This window comes from Anomaloglossus baeobatrachus, chromosome 6 (assembly GCF_048569485.1).
Source record: "Anomaloglossus baeobatrachus isolate aAnoBae1 chromosome 6, aAnoBae1.hap1, whole genome shotgun sequence".
NCBI lineage: Eukaryota > Metazoa > Chordata > Amphibia > Anura > Aromobatidae > Anomaloglossus > Anomaloglossus baeobatrachus.
The window spans coordinates 469,672,502-469,698,825 of record NC_134358.1 but is presented as its reverse complement, the minus strand read 5'-3'; the positions used below and the strand labels follow the sequence as shown (position 1 = coordinate 469,698,825).

Genomic DNA, 26,324 nt, shown 5'->3' with positions numbered 1-26,324 from the left:
CTTCTTTTATCTGTTATAAGGAAAAGCCATGTTATAATGTTGGTTTGGAAAAGAAAAAAAGGCAAAAGATTGGGGATGTTATCACAGCTGCAAATTATTTTCTGCCACAATTGGAAAGATTAAATAGTCAAGAAAGCTGCGCACCTTCTCCGAATGTCAAGGAGGGGAGAAGGTGAAAGTTTAACTAGTTAATTAGAAAATGACCTTTCTGCAAAAGATTTAGCGATCATTTGTATTTATTGGACGGAGCCTGAATTCACCAGAGACATCCTGAGAGTGCGCTAATCTTACAATGACAATGGGATCTCGGGTTTCCACTCTCAGGTTGCTTTACAGTTCCTCCATTATAATCTTGGAATTTTGTTTTCGCAGACTGAGAAGAAACTTTTCTTCTGCTAAACAATGACTCACCTGAGTAGTAAACAGCACTCTCCTATTATACGATGAGGGCTCAGACTAGGTACTAATTTGGTGGCTGGTACTTAATTTATGCAGACGTAATCTGCTGTAATCCCTATCTGACAATTAAAACAATTATCGCCGGTTACGCCAATCCATTCCGTGAATGGGAATAATGGAAATTATTAACATGTGTTGGAGAATGAGGAAGTTATTCTGTATACTTAGTTAATGTACAGATTGAACGGAGCTGAGATGGCCAGATGTAATCGCATCTTGTTGTGAAAATGATCCAAATTCGGAAAATTCAACTCCAAAGAATTAACAATCGGTGTCAGTTCTGCTATATCTATAGAACTGAACAGGTTAATCTCTAGATGTGCTATATAAAACTTGTTGTAACTGGCAGGAGGACAAACCTGTGTCTTGTTTCTTTCTTGTTGATCAGGTTCTTTCTTTTTTTTTTGTACTTTTCAACAGTTTGGAATAAGGAAATCAGTGTAAAAGTGTCATTCAAAGAGAATGCACACCAGCAGATCAGGGAAAAGCTGGGCTGTGTTATAAATACAATGAAGTGGTTTCTACAGACAGTGGCTGAATTCCTTGAAGCTCATCTGTGAGATGTCTTGCTGGCCTGACAAGAGCACAACTTGTAGAGAAGGAAGTGTATTGATTAACAGATAGGCTCATGATTGTGTAGCCAGGGTCACTGTCATGGCGCTGTCTGCTGCAGAAAAAGACTCAAAGTGCAAGGCCTTGGGCTAATACACTTGTTACGGTCATTTTCTTGTATAGTACATTGATAGGTAAGTGTTAAGGTCTGGAAATTCTGAGTATATGGCTATAACCGAGTTAAGACTTGTTAAAGTTCTAGACTCATTGCGTTCTAAATCCACTTGTTGACACTTATACAGCAAATTAGAAGTGAATGTAATTAATTTTAATGAACATTCAACTATATGCAACTAACTGTTATAATATAGTTGTGCATAAAAAAGTCCGTATTCTGGGTTTTTCTCCTACTTATTTGCATGCGGAATAATTGAAGCGTATTACACTTCCAGCAAAATGGATGAGATTAATTTGAATCTATTGCCCACTGTGATTTTTTTTAAGTCTGTGGAAATTGACCAATTTTTCAAACCGCAGCATATCAATTTCTATTGTAGTCAGTTTATTTGGCAGATTTTTCACCTAGTTTTTCAATGAAGTCATGAAATTCTGCAGATAAATAATATTAATATGTTTTTATTGCATTTCCACTGCAGTAAAAAAATCAACATATACCTTGATTGATAACCTCTTACCAAAGTTAGGTTATAGGGAGTTTAAAAAAATCAACAGATTTTACCGAAAACTTGACCTAAAACAAACTGGCTTTAGCTAAAGCTTGACTAAAAACAAACTGATTTTAGCTAAAGCTTGACCAAAAAACAAACTGGTTTTAGCTAAAGCTTGACCAAAAAACAAACTGGTTTTAGCTAAAACTTGACCAAAAGCAAACTAGTTTTGGCTAAAACTCGACCAAAAACAAACTGGTTTTAGCTAAAACTTGACAAAAAACAAACTGGTTTTAGCTAAAACTTGACCAAAAGCAAACTAGTTTTGGCTAAAACGCGACCAAAAACAAACTGGTTTTAGCTAAAACTTGACCATAAACAAACCGGTTTTAGCTAAAACGTGACCAAAAACAAACTGGTTTTAGCTAAAACTTGACCAAAAACAAACTGGTTTTAGCTAACACTTGACCAAAAACAAACTAGTTTTAGTTAAAACTTAACCACCAAAAAAAGGTCTCAGTAGAAATAAACATGCATGTAAAAAACGCAAGTAACCTAAATTAGCTAATTTGTGCTAAAATGCTGCTGAAAATCCACAGTATCAAAAACTCACCAAATATACAGCTAAAGTAGAATCTGAATACAAGAAAGTTGCACCATGGTATCCTTTAAAAAAAGATTAAGAAAACCTTTAAAAAAAACACTTGAAAAATATAAAATTAAAAATACATCTTGTACCTAGAACCTAAACTGTCACAGGAATATATGTCACCTGGTGTATTATAGGTAATCTAGCCATTCTGGTGCAATAGATTAAAAAAGAAATATATAAAAGTGTATTAAATATTAATAAAAACAAGAAACAATAAGGAATACAGACATTTATAGTCAATTTATAGTTTTATTCCTTCCGCTGACAAAAACGCGAAGACATATGATGTCGCTAGATAAAATTATTGTAGTTTGTAAAAGGCTATTATGTATGCTGGGTGATTAATAATTGGCGATTAATATATTATAATACGTATAGGATATACTCTATATAATAATCTACTATATGTAGGAAAAAAACAATCCTGGCAAATACCCAACACACTTCTAATTAAGTATTAAATATATTCTACAAATTGAATTTATCTTTAATATACTTCTACAAAAATGGACTGTATCATAGGAGGGTATTTAGATAAAAAAATGTATAAAAATATGTACTATTGGATGACAATAGTAAATATAATATATATGAAAGTGCATAGCCATTTTGGTCTTAATCCCATAACTAGTCATTTAGATAAAAAACAGGAATTAAAATATTATACATAGTTTGCTGTGTAATATACTAATACATTATTAAAAGCATTTATTCTGCCTTCATGTTAACGCGGGGAATTATGTTCTGTTTATTATATTCCGAAAAATAGGGAAATGAAGCCTAAGAAATATTTAGTTAGGATATATTGTTTATAGGCATTTACTGCAGTGTTTGTGCATGTGGTTTATTGTGGGGGAAGCCTAGCAAGCCCTTTATTTTACTTTATACTCCATGTAGTGAAAGAGCCTATCCCTTAATGGCCTTAATAGACTTAAAATACGCACTCGCCAGACAATTTAAATTAATAATAAAAATCTGCTACAATCATAAGCCCTGGAAACTTTTATGAGCAATTCAAACATGTTCTGTGTTAGCACGTGAATGAAATATCCCCTACAAGTACTGTACACTCTATGTATCTATTGCACTGAATGGAGTGTGAAAGTCGACGTGTTAGAGGCTGTTCAACAACTCATTAAAGGCTGACTGATACAAGGCTTCATTAGTTATTTTTTTCTGAAGGTTCCAAAAAAGTTATACACAATTCGTATATATTGTTGTAGAAGAGTTAGTAATTAGTCATATATAGCACAACGTAGTTTATCATAGCCCTACCCCAAGCACATCATCATCTCATAAAAATGCAGGCCTAACGAGTTGTACGGATAATCTCAGCAATACGACATTTAAAGGGTTATTCTCATCTCCAAGATCCTATCCCAAAAGGTACTAGGTATAATATTATTGGCAAATACCTCCAATTAGAACTGTAGTATAGTTCTCTTGATCAGCTATGTCATTTACCTCATGTGCAGGGCATTAAAGTAGCTTAGGTATCAGTGGTTATGACCACTAGCAACTAACTGTCACTATATGAGTGGTTGTAACCCTGGATACCTAAAGGCCCCGTCACACACAGAGATAAATCTTTGGCAGGTCTGTGGTTGCAGTGAAATCATGGACATATTGTTCCATTTGTACACAGCCACAAACCTGGCACTGATTGTCCACAATTTCACTGCAACCACAGATCTGCCGCAGATTTATCTCTGTGTGTGACAGGGCCTTTAGTTACTTTACTGTCCTGCACATGAGGTAAGTGACATAGCTAATCAGGAGAACTATACTACATATCTAATTGGGGGAATTTGGCAATATTATCATTATTATAGCTGCTAAATATTAGAAAAGACTCTTAGAGATGGTAATAACCCTTTAAAGTGTCCTTTTAATTGTGAATTTTTTCTTTACCTGAATATTCTATGAATTTCTCAGATTTTACAATGAGATTTATATTACATTTAATGATTTTTCTTATTCATGAAACTATTTATACAACACACTTTTTATGTGGTATTTTTGAAATGTTCTCATATTTAGTGTTATAGCTAAACCATTTAATGGTGCATGAGCATTGTCTACCCATTTAGTATACAAAAGATGTCAATTTTTGATTAATAACATGAAAACGTCCAGGACGTTCTATCTAGTATGACTTTATAACCAAGCATTTGTTTGGATACCTCATACAGGATTTCCAGTAGTAAAATACAATGCATAAAACAGTGGAGGTATGCGTGTAATGTGCACTGTGCACACTACAACTAGAAGATCAGTCAGCTGAGGTCACAAGCTCAGAGAAAGCCGTCCTGAGCAGAATAATGTATACAAGTGTTTTCCTGACATTTCCTCCCTTTCTTCATGACTTCTTCATCTTTTTCTTTGAAGACGAGTAACCCCCAATATTGCCACCAAACATTGTGTTGTAGAGGATTTCCAGCCACGTCTTCCAAACTTGTGAAAGCAATGATCATTTCCAGTTTCATGCTATGAGTTTTCAGAATTCATTACTGTTATGTACTTATGCTCTAAGGCATTAGGCTTGACCAGTTTTGGACCCTGATACCATGTCTTTTCCACAAGTAGTTGCACCAACAGGGCGCCCACCAAACCACAATTGTATGCCCTTTAAGGGGTTGTGTTCTTTGCATAATCCCTTCTTGTTAGGCCAGTTTTACATCATCCATGTACACACACCATGCTCAAATCTCAAGCCTTCTCAAGCTGTAGGTCTTCTGATGGTCAACGTTTCATGATTGTGCCTTCTCAACCTCCAGGTCTCTTGATGGTCATCATTTCACAAATGTGTGAAAACTGTCGCTATGAAGTGTCCTGGGAAAATAAACTAATCAGAGGGTTTCCTTCTAATGAAATCCCATGTATGTGGAGGCACCGGACCTGATAAGTGACCACTTGTGTTGCAGCACTGCCACATGACAAATAAAGCATTACATGGTGCTCATTGAATTAAAATCACTGTAACAAACAAATCTGGTCCTCCAAAGACAGAGATCTGTTTTTTATTGCTGTTCTACACACAGGCTAATTAATGGAGGGTCAAGATGAGAATATTTCCCCTCGATTAACGAAGAATGCCCTAATCAGGTTACTTGACAGTGAGTTTTTAACCCTTTTCCCAGTTATACATCAGTCTGTGCACCACATATGGACTACTCAGTAGACTACTATATGTATCCACCAGAAATTAACACACATCACATAAATAACCAAGCATGAATAAAGGGTGCACCCTCACCTCAATTATCTCACCAACAGATAATGCAACAGATGTGACCATATGAAAGAGTGGAAGCGGTAGGTCACCAATGACAAATACTAGTAATGTAACTAATTCTCTAGCACTAGGGAATGTATTGAGACTGTGGTAATGTTACATGTAGCTAATTCTATTTGCATTCTGATATATTCATATATAGGTCTGTACCTTGGACCATATACCGTAACATGTCTGCACTTTTGCAGTCTTCCATTTAGCTATTGACTTCAACGAAGCAAATGGAGTCTAAAATATGAAACTTTCTCCTTTGACTTCTGTCAGTGTCCATTTCTTGTTGGGAACAATAGTTTGGTTGCATGCGCTATTGTTTCTGACAAAAAGCACCAATTTTGACTGAAAGGAGGTCAAACGAGTTTCATGTAAGGCTCGATTTGGCTTTTTAAAGGCAATGACTACTTTAAGGGAATATCTAAATATTAGCTATTGACTATGCTGGTTTCAATGAGGGTGGTAGAAGTGGTTCAATTCTTTTAGGCTGAGTACACGGCATCATAGAGTGTCAAGTTCGGGAAAGGGTTGTCATGTAATGTAGTGTAAGGAGTCTGCAGCTTGTGATGAGATGATCTTGGAATGTTTTAGAATAACTAAATAATGTGGTACCTGCACTGGCGGACACAGAACGGAAAGGGCCCTTGTGTAAAAACAATATATGGGCCGTGTGCAGCACAAGAGCTCATCAAAATGCATAATTCCACCTGCTTTGGAGGTAGAAATAAGACGCCTTACTTCTCAGGCCCCTGTGTGGTTGCACTAATGATATGTCCACCCCTGGGTACCCCACCGGTCTAGTTATACCAATCAGAGTATCATAGTTATTTTGTGCTCTCAGCAGTAATCCGTGGGTGTCTGGGTATGGATAGTCAATGTACAGCAGTAGTCTGTGTATTACTACATCATTGGCTCATTAACAAGTATACTTCAGAAAAGTTGTGTAATGCAGATGCTTTCAACATCTACTCACAATCAGCTGAAAACAGAGGAAATAAACTGCTGATGTGCACAACTTCTATGGCCGACTGACACTTTCTTTTTAGCTATGTATCAAATGATTTACGGCCCATTGTTTTTTTGGCTGCTTATGTGTGTACCTTTGAGACAGCAATGTAAAATTGAGCTATGTGGATCTAAGCTTATGGCCAATAATATGCACATGATATATTAAGAACACGTGAAACACATTATGCTTTTTTACTAGAGGTGTAATTTTTCATTGTTAGTCTTTTCTGTAGGCTGTCTGTGATGTAAAACTTGAGCCTCATCTGTTGGGTTAGGTCTAAAATATGCAATTTGGTTTTCTGTGTACAGATGCTTGGAATGCACAAAGCTGTCCACAGATGATACATATACAGTATGTACATATTGCTCCAGTGCAAGGGGAGATCACCACTAGAGTGCACATCATCGCTGCAACCAAATCATGAAGCTGTGGATCATGCCGTTTACATCAGCAGAGCCACTGAGCTCAGTGATTGACTGCAGCAGTGATGTGCACTGTAGTGATGATCTCACTTCTGCTGGCAATACACAGAACCCAGAGCAGTGGTGGAAATCCGGCACTGGACCTGAGGAAAGTGAGTACTGTCTGTGTCTGTTGCTATACAAGCATACATTCTTTTGGCCACTTTTTTTTATAAATTGTAAAACCCCTTTAATGACACCCATTTGAAGGGTTTCCTTAAAGCAGTTATCCACTACTATAAAAAGCTTTATTACTGAGCCTAGGGTAGGAAAAATACTTACCTACCAGGGGTTACTTAATGGTGGCAGCTGTCATGTGACGTGGCCCACCTGAAGAGGCGGCCAGAAACCTGGCACTGCCCGGTAAGTATGGCTTTTCTTTTAAACTATTGGAGCACCCTTGGCTCATTAATAAAGCTCTTAAAAGAGTGGAAAACTATTGAAGACATAAGTAGACCACAAGTACTTTGAGTGTATGAAAGTTAATTTGGTTGCTAAAGTCTACACCCTTTTCTTAGACCACTATTACATTATTAACTAGAAAGTTCAGAAAAAGGTACCAGATAATATTTAACATTAGAGATGAGCAGGTTCAGCTGGACTTTAGGTAAAGTTCCATTTGGGACCTGGACTTGACCTGAACCCTATTGTAAGTCACTGATTGGCAGTTCGGGTCACCGGCCACATACATGCAGCCATAAACAGAGCATTTTCGAGGAGGGATGGGCATTGTTTTTTCATTTATTATTTTTTTTATACACTACGTCTGATCATGCTGTTGTTACCCCAAGTAAGAGCGATTCAAACAATGCAAGTGGCTTGAACTGGACCGGGCCTAACCGATGACAGTGATGTTCTTTCAAGTGGTCAGCATTAGAGATGAGGGGACCCATGGAAGTTTGGCTTGGCAGGGTCAGCTGAACTTTAAATTGAGATCGCTTTGGGCCCCAAACTTGATCTGAACCCAAATGCAAGTCCCTACATAGGCAGTTAGAGTCTTTGCCCACATTTGGGGGGTACACACTACATCCGATTATTCTGTTGACACCGCCAGTGAAAGCCATTCAAGCACCGCAAGTGGCTCGCAATTGGCTGAGGACCGAGATTACCTGAGCACAGCGATGCTCGAGGAAGTGATGTTCAAATGTAAAGCACCCAAACTCCGAATCCAAACTCTGTTTTTTGTGTAAAGTCTGTGTTTGGTACGAACACTGCACACCCAACCTCAGGTTCACTCATCCCTAGTCAGCATACATAGAGACCCTGAATTCCAAATTTGAACACTGACTTTTTGTAAAGTCTGTGTTCGGTACGACCCCTGAACTTTACTGTTCAGGATTGTTCATCTCTATTTAATATACATAGCTAAGTGTTTGTGGTATTTGGTGCACAATGGTATGGGCACCGTTTAGCATTGTGGCATTAGACTTATGGCTGTTAGTATAGTATGAAGACTACTATTAGAGATTGTAAACAAGGCAGAGTTAAAGGTGTTCTCAATGAAGAAAAAAAATATCAAAAATCAGCAAAATAAAATAAAAATCAAACAATTGCCAAATAATTTCTCTGTAGCCTGAGTAGTCGTGTGTTTTACTTACTGGCATCACAGCTAAGCCAAGTGTTGGCTAGCCCATCAACTGAGAAGGACAGAATGTGACAACTGCATTAAAGAAAACAAAGACTGACAGGGACTGCACTGGAGCTACGGAAGACATAATTTTTTTTATAACATTCTTTTTTGTTTGAAAAAAAATGTTTAAAGCCCCTTTAAATTCTAGAAGTTTTGCCTTAAGAGTGTTTCCGCTACGTTTCCAGACATACCTTTTATAAAGTGTAAAATGTACTACTCACACCTATGAAAAGAAGTCCATGAGAAGTTTGTAAAGGTCATTTAGAGTAATGTCTGGGAAACTTCGGTTGGCAAATAAAATTATGGAAAACTGGCGATACTTTATAAGAGGCTTAATGTACCAATATGAAGCGGAGAAGCAACGTAATAAGATCAATGACATAGAAGAGCCATGATTCTGAACATATACAGAACTATTTCGGATAAAATAACTCAACTTTACCATGTTGCTACTAGAGTTAATTTGTGTAGAAAGGAGCATATGTCATGTGGACTCTTGTTTTACAATATGTGGCCACATACCTATACTTAATCCTAATCTGTAAACTACATAGATGCAAAAATAAAGGTTTATGAATACTATTGAAATTACATTACCTATTACACAAATGTGTATCTAAGCAATATTAAAAATGACTGGTGTAAAATCTTTGGTCAATTTTACATGTACAGTGCCTACAAGTAGTATTCAACCCCCTGCAGATTTAGCAGGTTTGATAAGGTGCAAATAAGTTAGAGCCTGCAAACTTCAAACAAGAGCAGGATTTATTAACAGATGCATAAATCTTACAAACCAACAAGTTATGTTGCTCAGTTAAATTTTTTATACATTTTCAACATAAAAGTGTGGGTCAATTATTATTAAACCCCTAGGTTTAATATTTTGTGGTATAACCCTTGTTTGCAATTACAACTAATAATCGTCTTTTGTAAGACCCGATCAGGCCGGCACAGGTCTCTGGAGTTATCTTGGCCCACTCCTCCATGCAGATCTTCTCCAAGTTATCTAGGTTCTTTGGGTGTCTCATGTGGACTTTAATCTTGAGCTCCTTCCACAAGTTTTCAATTGGGTTAAGGTCAGGAGACTGACTAGGCCACTGCAACACCTTGATTTTTTCCCTCTTGAACCAGGCCTTGGTTTTCTTGGCTGTGTGCTTTGGGTCGTTGTCTTCTTGGAAGATGAAATGACGACCCATCTTAATGGAAGAGCGGAGGTTCTTGGCCAAAATCTCCAGGTAGGCCGTGCTATCCATCTTCCCATGGATGCAGACCAGATGGCCAGGCCCCTTGGCTGAGAAACAGCCTCACAGCATGATGCTGCCACCACCATGCTTGACTGTAGGGATGGTATTCTTGTAGTCGTATGCAATGCCATCCAGTCTCCAAACGTCATGTGTGTGGTTGGCACCAAAGATCTCGATCTTGGTCTCATCAGACCAGAGAACCTTGAACCAGTCTGTCTCAGAGTCCTCCAAGTGATCATGAGCAAACTGTAGACGAGCCTTGACATGACGCTTTGAAAGTAAAGGTACCTTACGGGCTCGTCTGGAACGGAGACCATTGCGGTGGAGTACGTTACTTATGGTATTGACTGAAACCAATGTCCCCACTGCCATGAGATCTTCCCGGAGCTCCTTCCTTGTTGTCCTTGGGTTAGCCTTGACTCTTCGGACAAGCCTGGCCTCGGCACGGGTGGAAACTTTCAAAGGCTGTCCAGGCCGTGGAAGGCTAACAGTAGTTCCATAAGCCTTCCACTTCCGGATGATGCTCCCAACAGTGGAGACAGGTAGGCCCAACTCCTTGGAAAGGGTTTTGTACCCCTTGCCAGCCTTGTGACCCTCCACGATCTTGTCTCTGATGGCCTTGGAATGCTCCTTTGTCTTTCCCATGTTGACCAAGTATGAGTGCTGTTCACAAGTTTGGGGATGGTCTTAATTAGTCAGAAAAGGCTGGAAAAAGAGATAATTAATCCAAACATGTGAAGCTCATTCTTCTTTGTGCCTGAAATACTTCTTAATACTTTAGGGGAACCAAACAGAATTCTGGTGGTTTGAGGGGTTGAATAATAAATGACCCTCTGAATAAACTTTTCACAATTTAAAAAAAAAAATAAAAAAAGAAATAACATTCTTTTTTGCTGCAGTGCATTTCACACTTCCAGGCTGATCTACAGTCCAAATGTCACAATGCCAAGTTAATTCCAAATGTGTAAACCTGCTAAATCTGCAGGGGGTTGAATACTACTTGTAGGCACTGTATTTATTAGGGAAGCGCTAAAATTTGGAATATAGTTACTTCTCAGTTTGCCAGTCAGAAGACATATGTATTCTGTCAACATATAAGAGTCTAATAATATTTACAAACCAGAGAATTGCTGATTATTCCATCGGCTAATATATTAGTTCAGATCCCATGAAAATTATTTAACAAAAAACATACTCAATGGATTCAGTCTTCATTGTCCAGACTTGTAAATATCTCACCTCTGGTTGCGCTGACATATAAAGGAATTAAACAAAACATCCAAATCTTGTATTTTTTGCTTGGAATTCCACACATTTTTGGATGACACATTATGTATCCCACATCATTTTATGATGGCGTCCGAGAGGGATGAACACGATGGTGTACACTTCCACCTGCATGCACCATGATTTTATTGGGCTTGTTCCAGTTTTTATAAATATTCATGACAGGTCAGCCCTTTACACACATCCTTTTGAAAAAGCCATAAGGTGCAAAACACGCGTCGGGGCAGCATAGAAGGTTTCTTCTGAACACGATGCTTTATGGGTAAGATAGGCACTATATATTTTACTGTAATATTGATGGGCTGAAACTTTAAAAGTTTGGCTTTGGAAGCAATATGTTGGTCTGGTTTTTTCACTTGATTTTAGTAAATCCAGTATTGGATGTATTTGTCTTGTAATATTGCACACGTCATACACTTGCTTTTCAATTTAACTCATACTATTAGGGTTGGCTAATAAATTAGTTCAGATCCCATGAACATAATTAACAAAAGCATATGTAATGGATACAGTCTTCACAGCTCAGACTTGTAAATATCTCACCCCTTGTTACAATGACATTTAAAGGAATGAAACAAAACCAGCTCAATCTTGTATTTTTTTGTTTGGACATCCACACATTATTGAATGACACATTATATATCCTGCATTATTTCATGTTTAACCTGATTGCTGTTAGAGATCCTCCCATGCACTGAACATTTGTCTGATGCAAAGGTGGAATTCTGTCCCCTGATAGCTGCTGGAGATCAATGAGTCAATGACGTTCTTCGCCGGAACGTTAACTAGGCTGCAGGAGCTGTGCTCCTCTGTGGAACAAGGTCCCTTTATATTCTCTCTTAAATATTTAGTAATTTGTTTAATGGTTTACTAAACGGATCCATCCATAGTCTGAAGGTCAACTCTGCAATGATATTTCCTTAAATTCTGTTTTTAGTTGATACAAAAATACCTAATGTTGAAGAAACATTACTGTACAAGAGTTTCAGGAAAAAGTAAATGTTCTCTTCAAGGATAAGGTGTAAACAGTAACGTTCATTGACCAATGCCAAGTTCACACTCAGAGGCACAAAATACAGAAGAAAATATAAAGTTGCAACATGGTTACATGGAGAATCAACATGATGTAGGGGCAGAGATCAGGATTCCAGAGATGTATCACTTAGTGAGCTGATTGGTACAGTTTTGATAAAATCACTAATTTCTTTGCCACCGATCTACCAGCAGTGTATAACTCCACCCACAACACTGATTAACAGCTTTCTGTGTACACTATACAATGACAGAAAGCTGCTAATCAGTGGTGGTGGCGGGGTTACACAGAACAGGAGGACTGCAAGGCCCAAGACAACTAGCCCTCTAATGATAATCTCCTACTGATAAAACACTGAATTTATTACAACGACAGCAAGGAGCCTAGTAAGTGACACACGTCTTGAATCAAGGTCTCTGCTCCTACATCATACTGCTCTCAAATGAAATAGCAAAAATTTACTGACATATTTCCTTTAAGATATTGCATGCAACTTATTCATGCATGTACAGATGGGGAAGAGATGAAATTCCCACTTGTAGGGGTTATCAAGCCTTTAAATAGATATAGTATATTCAGTCTAGAGCATTAATAGCAGGTACTGTACTTACTAATATGCAGTCCCCAATGCAAAGTCCTTTGAGTGAAACATTTCAGGTCATGTTACTTTTCCTCACTTCTATTTAAGTCTCCATGAACAAAATGTATGAGATGTCATTGAATCTTGGAAGGTGTAGTTACAGAGAGACAGGAACATCATGAAACATGTTGTGGTACTGAGTACTCTCATCAAAATTGTTCATATCCGTGTTAAATTACTCTTATCTAAACCACCTGCTATTCTGTCCTCAATCAGACATCTATACTCTTTCATTAATGGTGTGAAAGGCCCCTCTGTCTGTTCTATACATAGCATACAGTCTTACAGTTTTTCTATTGGGACCCAAGAACTTCAATTTACACCAATATATTGATTTAAAGGGGTTGTTTTGTGCTTTAATATTGATGGTCTATCCTTGGGATAGATCAGCAATATCAAATTAGTGGGAGCTGGGTTCAGCCGGATGTGCTTGGTTGCTGAGCTGCACAAGATAGAATAGGCCATCAATATTAATAGGTGGCGATCGCAGCTGGATGTGCTTGGTTGTAGAGCTGCACAGGATAGAATAGGCCATCAGTATAAATGGATGTCGGTGGCTGGCCTGATGTGCTTGGTTGTAGAGCTGCACAGGATAGAATAGGCCATCAGTATAAATGGATGCCGATGGCTGCCCGGATGTGCTTGGTTGCGGAGCTGCACAGGATAGAATAGGTCATCAATATTAAAAGTACTGGACAACCCCTATAAGCTCTTAATTTTGATGCAGAGTCATAGCTGGGGGTAGCAGATGGGGCATGATTACTGGATGCCAATAAATCATTCTGTCTTTACCACGGTATTTCGATACAGGGCTAGAGCAGAAAACTTAATTCTTGCCGTGAGTTAATAAAAACCTACAACCTTGAACCGAACCCTACAAATTATTATTTTTTTTCAGATTTATCTTTATAAACAAATATCTATTTCTTAATTAGTATATTTTACCGATTGGAATTATATCTACCACTCTGAAATACAGGCAATTTTTTGCCTTGTTTCATCTGAAATTTTGAAAAATGTAATATGATACCAGTAGAACGCTTATTTTCAATGTATCAACCTGCTTCTTTATGTCGTAGTCCTTGTTTATTTATTTAGCTTATGAAATGCATTATCATATTTCTTCCAATTGGCAGGCCAAGTATGTAATGTATGTTTCTAATAAAAGAGATAGGCATAACTTAATAAAGATGTGGTGTTCATTTCCAGAAAAAAAACTCCTCTGGCTCCAGACCAAAAGAAACCTAAATATTTTGCCAGCAGTTTGCAGTTTACAGTAATCCCAGCATATTTCCCTTATTTCTTATATCTCTTCCTAAAACATATGCCTGTATCCTCAAACATAAGTCAACAGAGAGCAGGCAGACAGCGAGATAAAGGTTGGGGTTGAGAGGTTTATTGTTTCAGGAGAGCTGAGGTTTAATCATTCAAGATGCTGATAACTGTTGTTTGACTTACTCCAAGTGGCACGGGCTTGGGTCACATATATTTCGGATTGCTCTGATTAATATTTCATGTAAATAGGCACAAATCACAAATTTTGATGAGGAGACCATAGTCATGGTTTCTAGAAAGTCATTAATAGTAAAAGTACCTATCTGTTTATGTTCACGACTGTTTGTATTATACATACAAGTGCATCTCAATAAATTAGAATATCATCAAAAAGTTAATTTATTTCAGTAATTCAATACAAAAAGGTAAACACATATTATATAGAGTCATTACACACAGAGTGATCTATTTCAAGTGTTTGTTTCTGTCAATGTTGATGGTTATGGCTTACAGCCAATGAAAATCCAAAAGTCATTATCTCAGAAAATTAGAATATTATATAAGACCAACTGATAAAATGATTTTAAAATCAGAAATGTTGGTGCCTACTGAAGAGTCTGTACAGTAAATGCCTCAATACTTGGTCTGGGCTCCTTTTGCATGAATTACTGCATCAATGCGGCGTGGCATGGAGGAGATCAGCCTGTGGCACTGCTGAGGTGATATAGAAGCCTAGGTTCCTTTGATAGCAGCCTTCAGCTCATCTACATTGTTGGGTCTGGTGTCTCTCATCTTCCTCTTGACAATACCTCAAAGATTCTCTTTGGGGTTTAGGTCAGGTGAGTTTGCTGGTCAGTCAAGCACAGTGATACAGTGGTTATTAAGCCAGGCATTGGTACTTTTGGCAGTGTGGATCGGTGCCAAGTCCTGCTGGAAAATGAAATTTCCATCTCAAAAAAGCTTGTTGGCAGAGGGAAGCTTGAAGTGCTCTAAAATTTCCTGGTAGACGGCTGCGCTGAATTTGGTCTTGATAAAACACAGTAGACCTACACCAGCAGATGACATGGCTCTCCAAACCATCACTGATTGTGGAAACTTCACACTAGACCTCAAGCAGCTTGGACTGTGGCCTCTCCACTCTTCCTCCAGACTCTGGGACCTTGATTTCCAAATGAAATGCAAAATTTACTTTAATCTAAAAACAACACCAGTTCTTTTTTTCCTTGGCCCAGGTAAGACACTTCTGGCATTGTCTACTGGTCATAAGTGGCTTGACACACGGAATGCGACAGTTGTAGCTCATGTCCTGGATACATCTGTGTGTGGTGGCTCTTGAAGCACTGACTCCGGCAGCAGTCCACTCCTTGTGAATCTCCTCTATATTTTTGAATGGCCTTTTCTTAACAATCCTATCAAGGCTGTGGGTATCTCTTTTGCTTGTGCACCTTTTTCTACCACACGTTTTCCTTCCACACAACCTTCCATTAATATTCTTGAATTTTGTTGCTTATCTTCCTTGAGGAGTGTTTCAATGACTGCCTTCTGGAAATCTGTCAATTCATCAGTCTCCCCATGATTGTGTAGCCTACTGAACCAGACTAAGGGGCCATTTTTAACACTTAAGAAGCCTTTTCAGGTGTTTTGTAGTACTTATTCTAGTTTTCTGAGATAATGACTTTTGGTTTTTCATTGGCTGTAAGCCATAATCATCAACATTAACAGAAATAAACACTTTAAATATACCCCTCTGTGTGTAATGACTCTATATAATATATTTGTTTCACTCTTTATTTTGAATTACTGAAATAAATTAACTTTTTGATACTCTAATTTATTGAGATGCACCTGTATGAATAAATACATTCATTACAAATACAACACAGAATAAATATCATATCATTACTATTGTCGGAATAGTTAAATAACTGCATGAATCTATCAAAAACATTTTTAGAATGGTTCCCTCCTGTATGATCTACTCGTGTGGTACTTACGTGATACCTAGTCTTTGTTCAAGTCCAGTATTGGATATTACTATATGCGAGTATTAGGGTTCTCTCACACTGGCGTATAAAAAAATGGTCCCAAGACTATTTACATTGTTCTTATGGTACAGAATGGTAATGTAGCCATAAATCTTGGAGGCCATACAGATGGTCTGTGTGATGTCCGATTCACCCCCATTGAGTTGAATCTGTGAATCTCGGACGTTTATCGCAACCATACACAGTGCGCTGTGATTTTGTCCTCAGGAGCTGCATTTTAACTTTTTACCACTGGAGGCTGTATATTTGCATCTTAATTTGCCCTTTATTATGTCGATGGCCAATGTTGTTCATGTGGAAGCCAAATTGTTTCTTGTTTGGGCTTACTTAACAACACATGGAACTCAGAGTCACTGATGGACTGTCCGTGGCATAACCAGAGTTCAATAGGCCCTATTGCCCCATTTTCACCTGGCCCCTGCCCCCTGCATGCTTGTCAACTGTATGGGCCCTTGTAGCATACGAGTTGCCACTGCCATCCTTCTTCATTATGCAGTAATGTATCCCAACCTGTACTAATGTCCCCCATCCTGGGAAACTTCTAGGTATTTATGTTTCCCATGTCCCCATCCTGGTATATATGTCCCCATCCTGGACCTCATCCTCATCCTGGTATATATATATATATGTCCCCCATCCTGGGTCTATCCTGGTATAAATGCCCTCTATCTTGGGTTATTTGTCCTCATCATGGTATATATGTATCCCATTCTGTAGCTGTTCACTAATGCATTAAAGAAAAAAAAAAACAGGAAACAGCATTGATGGGATCAAGCTGTTTATCCTCTTCCTCAGCAGAACCTAGTAAAAAGTTTACTTCAAAATGCATATAGAGTATAAACTGTTTAGTCCCTTCATTGCTGTTTCCTAGTTTCTCACTTTCTACATTGGACTAACCCCCATTCTCCTATTATTTTTTGTTATGAGTTTAACTCACTTCATTGTGAGGGGTACTTCTCACATAGCGAGATCGCTGCTGAGTCACAATTTTTGTGACGCACCAGTGACCTCATTAGCGATCTCGCTGTGTGTGACACTGAGCAGCGATCTGGCCCCTGCTGTGAAATCGCTGCTCGTTACACACAGTGCTGGTTCATTTTTTGGTAGTTGCTCTCCGGCTGTGAAGCACACATCGCTGTGTGTGACAGCAAGAGAGCAACGATCTGAATGTGCAGGGAGCAGGGAGCCGGCTTCTGGCAGCCTGCGTTAAGCTGTAACCAAGGTAAATATCAGGCAACCAAGCGAAGCCCTTTGCTTGGTTACCCGATATTTACCTTGGTTACTAGCGTTCGCCGCTTTCAGGCTGCCAGTGCTGGCTCCGTGCACACGTAGCCAGTGTACACATCGGGTAAATAAGCAAAGCGGTTTACTTATTAACCCGATGTGTACTCTGGCTAGGAGTGCAGGGAGCCAGCGCTAAGTGGTGTGCGCTGGTAACCAAGGTAAATATCGGGTAACCAAGCGCTTGGTTACCCGATATTTACCTTATTTACCAAGCGCAGCATCGCTTCCACGCGTCGCTGGTGGCTGGGGGCTGGTCACTGGTCGCTGGTGAGATCTTCCAGATTGACAGCTCACCAGCGACCATGTAGTGACACACCAGCAATCCTGACCAGGTCATATCGCTGGTGGGATCGCTGGAGCGTCGCTAAAGTGTGACGGTACCCTTATTCCTCCCTTGGATAAGACCCTATGGCACTTGTTGTCCTCCCCTTTTTTCTAGTAAGGATTCTGCTGTCATTCTGCTGATTGATTGACTCATTCTGGCTGCTGTTGTACAACTTGTAAAAGTAACTGTCTTTTCTAGACTGTTCCTGCTCCATATAGGATAATCCTATCATTTAAGATACAGTTCCCTACGCCATTATATACTTTTTGCCATGTCTCGTTCGTGCTCTTCTGGTTATTGTATTCCAGCAGTGTTTCATAAGTATCATGTCATGTGGCTAAGGCTCACTTACATGGGAATATACTCTCTAATGTAAGAGAAGTGGGAAGATTATGTTAATGACACTCAGATCAAATTCTGATCAGCGTTTGAGCCACGTGTCCAATTCTCGCATGTGAGAATCGGAGAAGAGCTGAGGAGAGAATGGAGAATTAATTTCTCTGTCTTCTCCATTGTCTGCGTTTGATGACATCCGAGTACAGTCCAATGATCCATGCACTTATAGACTTATATGGATGCGTGCTATGTGATTATTGGATGCACTCACAGCTTGCAGCAAATTTTTTCCAATGCTGATTTGGCATGAGAAAAAAAGCCCAAGACGGCACTGCCCCATAGTATAACACTGGGCTGAGAGCTATCCAACAAAACTGCGTGTTATATACACCACTGGTGGAAACAGAGTGAAAAGGCCCCGTGTGCAAGAACAGTATATGGACCCTATTCAGTCCAATAACTCATCAAAATTCACAATTCTACTTTTTTTTTAAGTAAAAATGGGCCCACCAACCTGTTGGGCCCCTGTGTGGCTGCACAGGTTGCAGCAATGATATGTCCACCCCTGTTATACACTCTTGTGAGCGAGCATAGCAAAACTGTGACTTCAACATAATACCCACAGTGATAGGGCACATAAATAATTCATACAGTGAAGCCACACTATAAAGATAATGTAGATAGTACTGTAATAGGGCTAAAATAGTGCACACATTGATGTCACCTCCAGTGCTAAGATAATAAACATATAACAGCATTGAAGTGACAAGTTTATTAAGAGACCTGCGACTCTTAAAAATGTGGTCCATAGAGGCGGTTGTGGAGTGGCAGGAGCAAGTTCTGATGATTTGGTTATTTTGGCATCACCAGATAAACTAAGAACGATTCAAAGTTCCAAACAATAAAAGAAAAGGCTGCATATTTGTACATTGATGACTCGTCTTATAGAGTTTTTACTTTTGAGACAAAGCTATTCTTCATATTTTCCTTCTCTTTGAGATTTCTTGCTAGACAATAAAAATAGTTGGAAAGTAAACCAGAAGGCACCGCTATATGTCAACAAGGCTTAATTTGTTATTAGGCTTCCTTCTGATTAACAAATGAACCTCCGTAATGATAGAACTAACTGTCTTGCTATGTTCTTTAAGGCTGCTTTCACACCTCCGGTTTCTGCAATGCGGCACAATCCGGCACTTTGCAGGAAAATCGCAACCGATTTTTTTTGCTGCTGGTTGTGTTTTTTCTGCATAGACTTTAATTAGTGCCGCATTGTGCCGCATTGCATTGCGTTCCATCCGGTTTTGCCGCATGCGGCAGATTTAGCCGATGCCGCGGCCGGATGGAACGTTGCCTGGCACGTTTTTTCGTGCGGCAAAAAAAAAACGCATCGCGCCACATTCGGCCAATGCGGCGCATTTTTCAATGCATGCCTATGGCAGCCGGATGCGGCAAGAACCGCATCCGGCCGCCGCACGCGGTTTTTGCCACTGCGCATGCTCAGTAGCATGCCGCAAGCGGCAAAAACCGGATGGGCCGCATGGGAAAAACTTATGCAAAGGATGCGGTGTTTTCACCGCATCCGTTGCATAGGTTTCACAGCCGGATTGAGCCGCACTGCTCAAGCCGGATGTGTGAAAGCAGCCTAACACGTTCGCTACAGTTACTTGCAAGAGGCTGAGTGGCTTTAAGACTATACAGTGACTCTTTTTACATGAAATGCGGGGATATTTTAAGTTCTCTGAGAATGTCTAATGGGTATTCCCAGGTGACTGGTATAATTTTAAGAGAAGCATTAACCTTTGCTTTAATCCTTCTCAGGTCTCATTATAAACATACAGAGCAAAATTCACAGCATCATTTTGGTTAGAAAAGAGATTACAATTCCATTATATGGTTACATTGTAGGTCAAGAGGGAAGTCGAGTGTGATATATGGTTGGAAACAAGCAGAACTGCAACAATGAATGCTGAATTAATTTGTGAATTGCCGGTACTTAGATTTAATTGTATTTGCAACTTTATACTTTGTATATATCTTCTGATTTTGGATATACAACGTCTATCAACTATTATTCATTGTTATTCAGATTTTATAAAGTAATTTTAGCTTATTTCTTCAGATATTACTTCAACTATTTTGCCAGATAGGTTGGCAATATTAACCCCCTTACCGCTGAAGCTTGTTTTCACCTTCCTGACAGGACAAAATTTTACAATTCTGACCAGTGTCACGTTATACGGTAATAATACTGGAAGACATCAACAGGTCCCAGTGATTCTGAGATTTTATCATGGCCTATTGTACTTCATATTAGTGGTAACTTTAGGTCAAAATTTTTTTACGCTTATTTGTGAAAATATCGTAATTTTGGCGAAAATTTTGAAGATTTTCAAAATATTTTTATGCCCTTAACCCCTTCACAACCAATGATGTACTGGTATGTCATCGGTCATGTCGTGGTAATCACCACCGGCTGCTGTGGTGAGCCGGCGGTGATCTCTGCACATGTCTGCTGATTTGGACAGCAGACATGTTGGGCTAACAGGTACTGATCCACCCACACCTGCTTGCCACTTAGATCGTGCTGTCAAAATTTGACAGTGCCATTGAAATGGCCACGGCATGAATCAATCCATTCCCCACCACTATTGGAGGCCCCGTGACATGATCACTGGGAGCCAATGGTTGTCATAGTAGCTCAGGGTCATGTGATGACCCCTGATGCAATCATGACATACAACAGAGCTACTTTTTTATGTTTTGCTGCTTTACACAATGAAAACACTTTTATAAGAAAAAAAATGTTTTTGCATGCATTATTTATAGCTTTTTAATTTTTTTTGCTGATGGAGCTGTTTGGTGCTTGTTTTTTGCTGGACAAAATGATGGTTTCAGTGACACCATCTCTATTTCCAAATTACTTATTGGTCGTGTTTTATTACACTTTTTTTGTGTGTATAATGAAAAGACTTTTTGTACCAGTTTTCTTTATGATATTCAGTGTGGGGGTTAACGAATGTGACAGATTTATATATCGGATCATTCTGGACACAGCAATAACAAATATGTTTACTTTTTTGTTTATTTTTGTTTGTTTTCTCATAAATATATCTATTTATTGGTATATTTTTTTAATTTTTTTTGTTCTTTATTTTCTGATTTTTTTTATAATTTTTAAAAAGATTTTTTTTACTTAGTCCCTATATGAAATACATTATACCTGACATTGAGACACTGAAAAAACGTCTTTTAGACCAAGCTGCTAACATTGTCTAACAGGCCACTGTAGCCACCGTAGCTCACATAGAGTTGTATTGATTTGTGATCTCTTGTGCACTCCATGAAATATTGGAGCTGACAACAGGTCACAAGCTGCAGAATACCATTGAAGATGCCGGAAGATGATTATAAAACAGGGCAGGGTTTATAGATTTAAAGCACCACTCCAGCGGTGAAATACAGAAATACAGAAAAAAAGCTGGAGTGGTGCTTTAAAGAAGACATGTAAATATATTTTTTGTATATAAAAAAATAAGGAAAGCAAATATATAGAATTCTACTAGTAATTGAGAAAACCATGTCCAATTTACGTTACATAGTTAAATGCTTTGAGAAGATATTAGTTGTTCTAATCATCTTCTCCAGTAGATTTTTATATGGATGGTGGTTTCTTGTTGGGCTTCAGATAATCATTGAAGATGGAAAACTAAACTTTCATGTAAACATCTGCTTTCTCTGACGAGACTCATAATAATTCCATCAACACACCCCTAGATCAGTGAAGAGCCAGAGATGTTATCTTCTAAAGCTTCTAGATTGTTTTGTGAAGCTTGTCTGATACTGTGAAAAAGCCACTATGGTTCCTTTGTTGTGAACTTATCATGCCCTTAATGTATCTATCCTAAAATGTCTTTCACTGGTCTTCAGATTGTAATCTGCGAAACGTTTAGGAACCAGTGCTGACGAGAAATTACTCTGCCTTTATTTTCCAAAGATGCGTATTATAGTTTATCAAAACACTAAAAACATGGGTACGGGTGCATCTGAGTATGTTTGGACATTGTACTCATCTGTATTATATTTGTGATATCTAAATGGAAAAACATTTCAGAAAAAAAGGAAAAAAGTGCAGAAAAATAATGTATTAAATAAAGACAGCATTCATTCTGTACAATTTATTCCTTAGAAAGACATTTCTGCTATTACACAGGTCTGCAAGGGTGAGATTGTTTGAAAAGTAAGAGGGGATTTTTAAATACCGTACTTTCGATCGCTGAACTCAGTAAAACTATAGAAAAAATTCCGTTATATACATTTTTTTTTTAGGAACACAGACTCCATAGGCTTTTTCTTGCACAATACTTTGATTGGATGATTTTGGTGTCATTAGATTAGTTAGAAATTAATGGACATTGTGCTGCAATTGGCTGCTGTGGGTAGAGAAGATTTTCTTAAAGGGAACCAAACATCAGGATTTTCCTATATAAGGTGCAGCCAGTGCAGTACTGGCACTATCAGGCACAGTGTGTACATACCATTAGTGGACAGCTCGGGTGTTTAGTCAGTGAAATCCAAGTTTATAAAGTTTGAAAAATCAAGCACTTTTTGATTGACGTGTGCACCTCTCTCCTAATGTCCGGGCGGGTTATGCACGTGTATCCCCGCCCTCCCCCCCCTCCCCCCGCCGCCTGTTCCTCCCTCTCTCTGGTTGTATTCAAATTTCTCTCTTCAGAAACATGGCGCCGGAGTTGGTACCTGCGCATAGCGCTTAACTCCGGCGCCATGTTTCTGAAGCCCGCAGTAGCTAGTATTACCTGCAGCTACGATATCGTGCCGCGCCACGACACCGTGATCGGGTCTTGCAGCACTGCCGTCAAGGGGTCATGTGAGTCCATTGTGAACTTACCTCACCTGACCCCGCTGAACTTACCTCACCTTACCTCACCTGATGTCGCTGGCAGGCTGCTGTCAGCTTTTTCCTGTGGCGTCCCGGTGTCCTAGGTGGCTGCTGTGCTGGCACGGTGTCCTGAGGCGGCACGATATCGTAGCTGCAGGTAATACTAGCTACTGCTGGCTTCAGAAACATGGCACCGGAGATAAGCGCTATGCGCAGGTGCCAACTCCAGCGCCATGTTTCTGAAGAGAGAAATTTGAATACAACCAGAGAGAGGGAGGAACAGGCGTTGGGGGGGCGGGGATACACGTGCATAATCCGCCCGGACATTAGGAGAGTGGTGCACACGTCAATCAAAAAGTGCTTGATTTTTCAAACTTTATAAAGTTGGATTTCACAGCCTACACACCCAAGCTGCCCCCTGATGGTATGTACACAATGTGCCTGATAGTGCCAGTACTGCACTGGTTGCACGTTATACATGAAAATCCTGATGTTTGGTTCCCTTTAAGGTTAAGTTCACACAAGGCATCTTTTGCTGAATCTTTTGCTGCATCTTTGGTGCATTTTTGAGGTCACAAAGATTCACCAACATGAATGCATTTCCTTCTCCCAGCAAAGTCTATGAAATTTCAATTTTTTCTGTCGACACTGGGCGTCTTTTGTTGGCTGCATCTTGGCTGCATTTTTCAAGATGCAGTATGTCAATTCTTTTTGTGTTTTTACTGTGTTTTTGAGCGCTACAGTCAATAGATTTGACTTAAAAAATGCAATGGGCAAAATGCGGTAAAAATGCGTAAAAAAACGCTGTAAAAAAGCATTGCGTTTTTGATGCGTTTTTGGCGGCGTGCACTTTTGGTGCATCTTGAGATGCACTCAAGATGCACTCAAGATGCACTGACAAAAAGATGCCGAGTATGAACATAGCTAACTCAGCTTCAAAAGAGTTTAACATCAAATACAATGTGAGCGATTGGAGACTCTTTATTGATTCATCAAAAAAAAAAAAAAGTCTGAAAGCTGTACAACTGCACAATGACGAAAAGTGATTCTGTGCATTTGTAGGAAAGATATAAGAATTTAACCTTTACTCTAAAGAAACTTACCTACGATGATCAATGATGGTCAACATGTGGTGATCTGAAGGTTCTCTCTTTGCTTCTTGGGCAGCAAGGAGGATACAAGAAGCACCCATGCTTTTCATGTGAATGGGACAGCTGAGATAGGACTCATCACTGGAGCCAAAAGTAATGAGAACATCCTTGCAACCTGCACTCAAGGACATAGTTGTGGAAGTTTAGTTGACCCCACTAAAGTTCTTCTGCCACCACTCCACATTGATGAAGCACTTTGTGAAAGCTCTATCAAAAGAAGCAGAGACTTAAATACCTTTGTACCAAGTTTCAGGCACTGTCCGAAGCAAAACTGAACAAAGACATTTTTGTGGTCCAGATATTTGGAAACTCATGAAGGACAATGTGTTCAAAGCAAAAGTGAAAGCTGTTGAGAAAAGGGCTTTGGATTCTTTTAAAGAAGTTGTGAAGAAATTTCTAGGTAAGGGTATGTGCGCACGTTGCGTTCATAACAGTGCGGAAAAGAACGCACCCTCTTAACTGTAAACACTGCGTTTGTCAAAAAAAAAATGCATCCAAACCGCATGCATTTTGGATGTATTTTGCATGCATTTTGCATGCGTTTTGGATGCATTTTTTGCAGTGCGGTCCCATGGCAATTGAGCTCTGTAATGCCCGCTGACAGCAGACAGAGTCGCACAATGAGAATGAACTCGGATGAACTTCACCCGACTTCATTGTCATACCGCGACTCTGTCTGTGTGTCATGTCCTGATTAGCAGTCACCAGTGAAGGACTCACCGGTGACCGCCAATCCCCTGAGTGAAGTGAGCAGCACGATTAGCGCTGCTGTCACTCAGGTTACCTGCGGCCAGCTAGAGTCCTCCACCCGAGACCGCAACTCACCTGTGACATCATCGCTGATCGCGAAGCTCACTTCAGTCACTCGGGCAACTTGTTGTCACAGTTGGATGATCCAGCGGTGGCCGCGGGTAACCTGACTGACGTCATCACTGATCGTGCGGCTCACTTCAGTTGCTGTGTGGAGCTAACAGAGAGCGGTCTGGTCTATGACCGCTCCTGTCAGCTTCATGTAGAAGAGCTGAGAGCGTCGTGGGACATTGTGTGAATTACGTCAGACCTGTGTGGGTATTTGGGGGTTAATAAGGTGGTGAAAGAAGGTGGGGGTTTTTTTGTCTTTTATTTCAAATCAAGGTTTTTTTCGGTTGTATGTGTTTATTTTCTTTAACTTAAAGGTTAATCATGGAAGGTATCTCGGGGAGACGCCTGCCATGATTAACCTAGGACTTAACGGCAGCTATGGGCTGCTGCCATTAACTCCTTATTACCTCAATTGCCACCGCACCAGGGCAATTCGGGATGAGCCGGATAGAGTCCCAGGACTGTCGCATCTAATGGATGCGGCACTTCCGGGCGGCTGATGGCTGATCTTTTTAGGCTGGGGGGCTCCCCATAACGTGGAGCTCCCCATCCTGAGAATACCAGCCTTCAGCCGTGTGGCTTTACCCTGGCTGGTATCAAAATTGGGGGGACCGCACGTCGTTTTTTTTTAATTACTTATTTATTTATTTTACTGCACGATATAGACTCGCCCACTGGCTGCTGTGATTGGTTGCAGTGAGACAGCTATCACTCAGCGTGTGAGCGTGTCTGACTGCAACCAATAATAGGCGCCGGTGGGCGGGGAAAGCAGGGAATACGAAATTGGATAATGAGCTGCCGGCATTTTCAAAAGAGAAAAAGCCGCCGGAGCTTGTGACAGCTGTGCAGCGCCACACTGGTGATCGGCGATCGGTGAGTATGAGAGAGGGGGAGAGACCGACTGACGGACAGAGAGAGGGACAGACAGAGAGAGAGAGACAGAGCGACCAACTGACATAGAAAGAGACCGACCGACAGACAGAGGGAGATTGACCGACATCCACAGACAGAGATTGACCGACAACGACAGAGAGAGACTGAAAACCTGCGTTTTGCTTGTCAAAAAGCATGCGGAACGCAGCAAAAATGCAGTCCAAGTGCATTTTGGTTGCGTTGTGACCCACATCATTGATTTCAATTGGTGGAGAGCTTAGCTACAACGCACAAAAGAAGTGACATGCTGTTGTTTTTTTCTGCAGCGATTTTTGGCATCCAAAATGCTGCGTTTA

At 39.7% G+C, this 26,324-nt stretch overlaps 1 protein-coding gene across 4 annotated transcripts in view; it reads left to right on the top strand.

The window, feature by feature from the left end:
• CREB5 (cAMP responsive element binding protein 5) overlaps positions 1-26,324 on the top strand; it is a 686,421-nt gene that overhangs the window by 476,720 nt on the left and 183,377 nt on the right. The window lies entirely within an intron of this gene.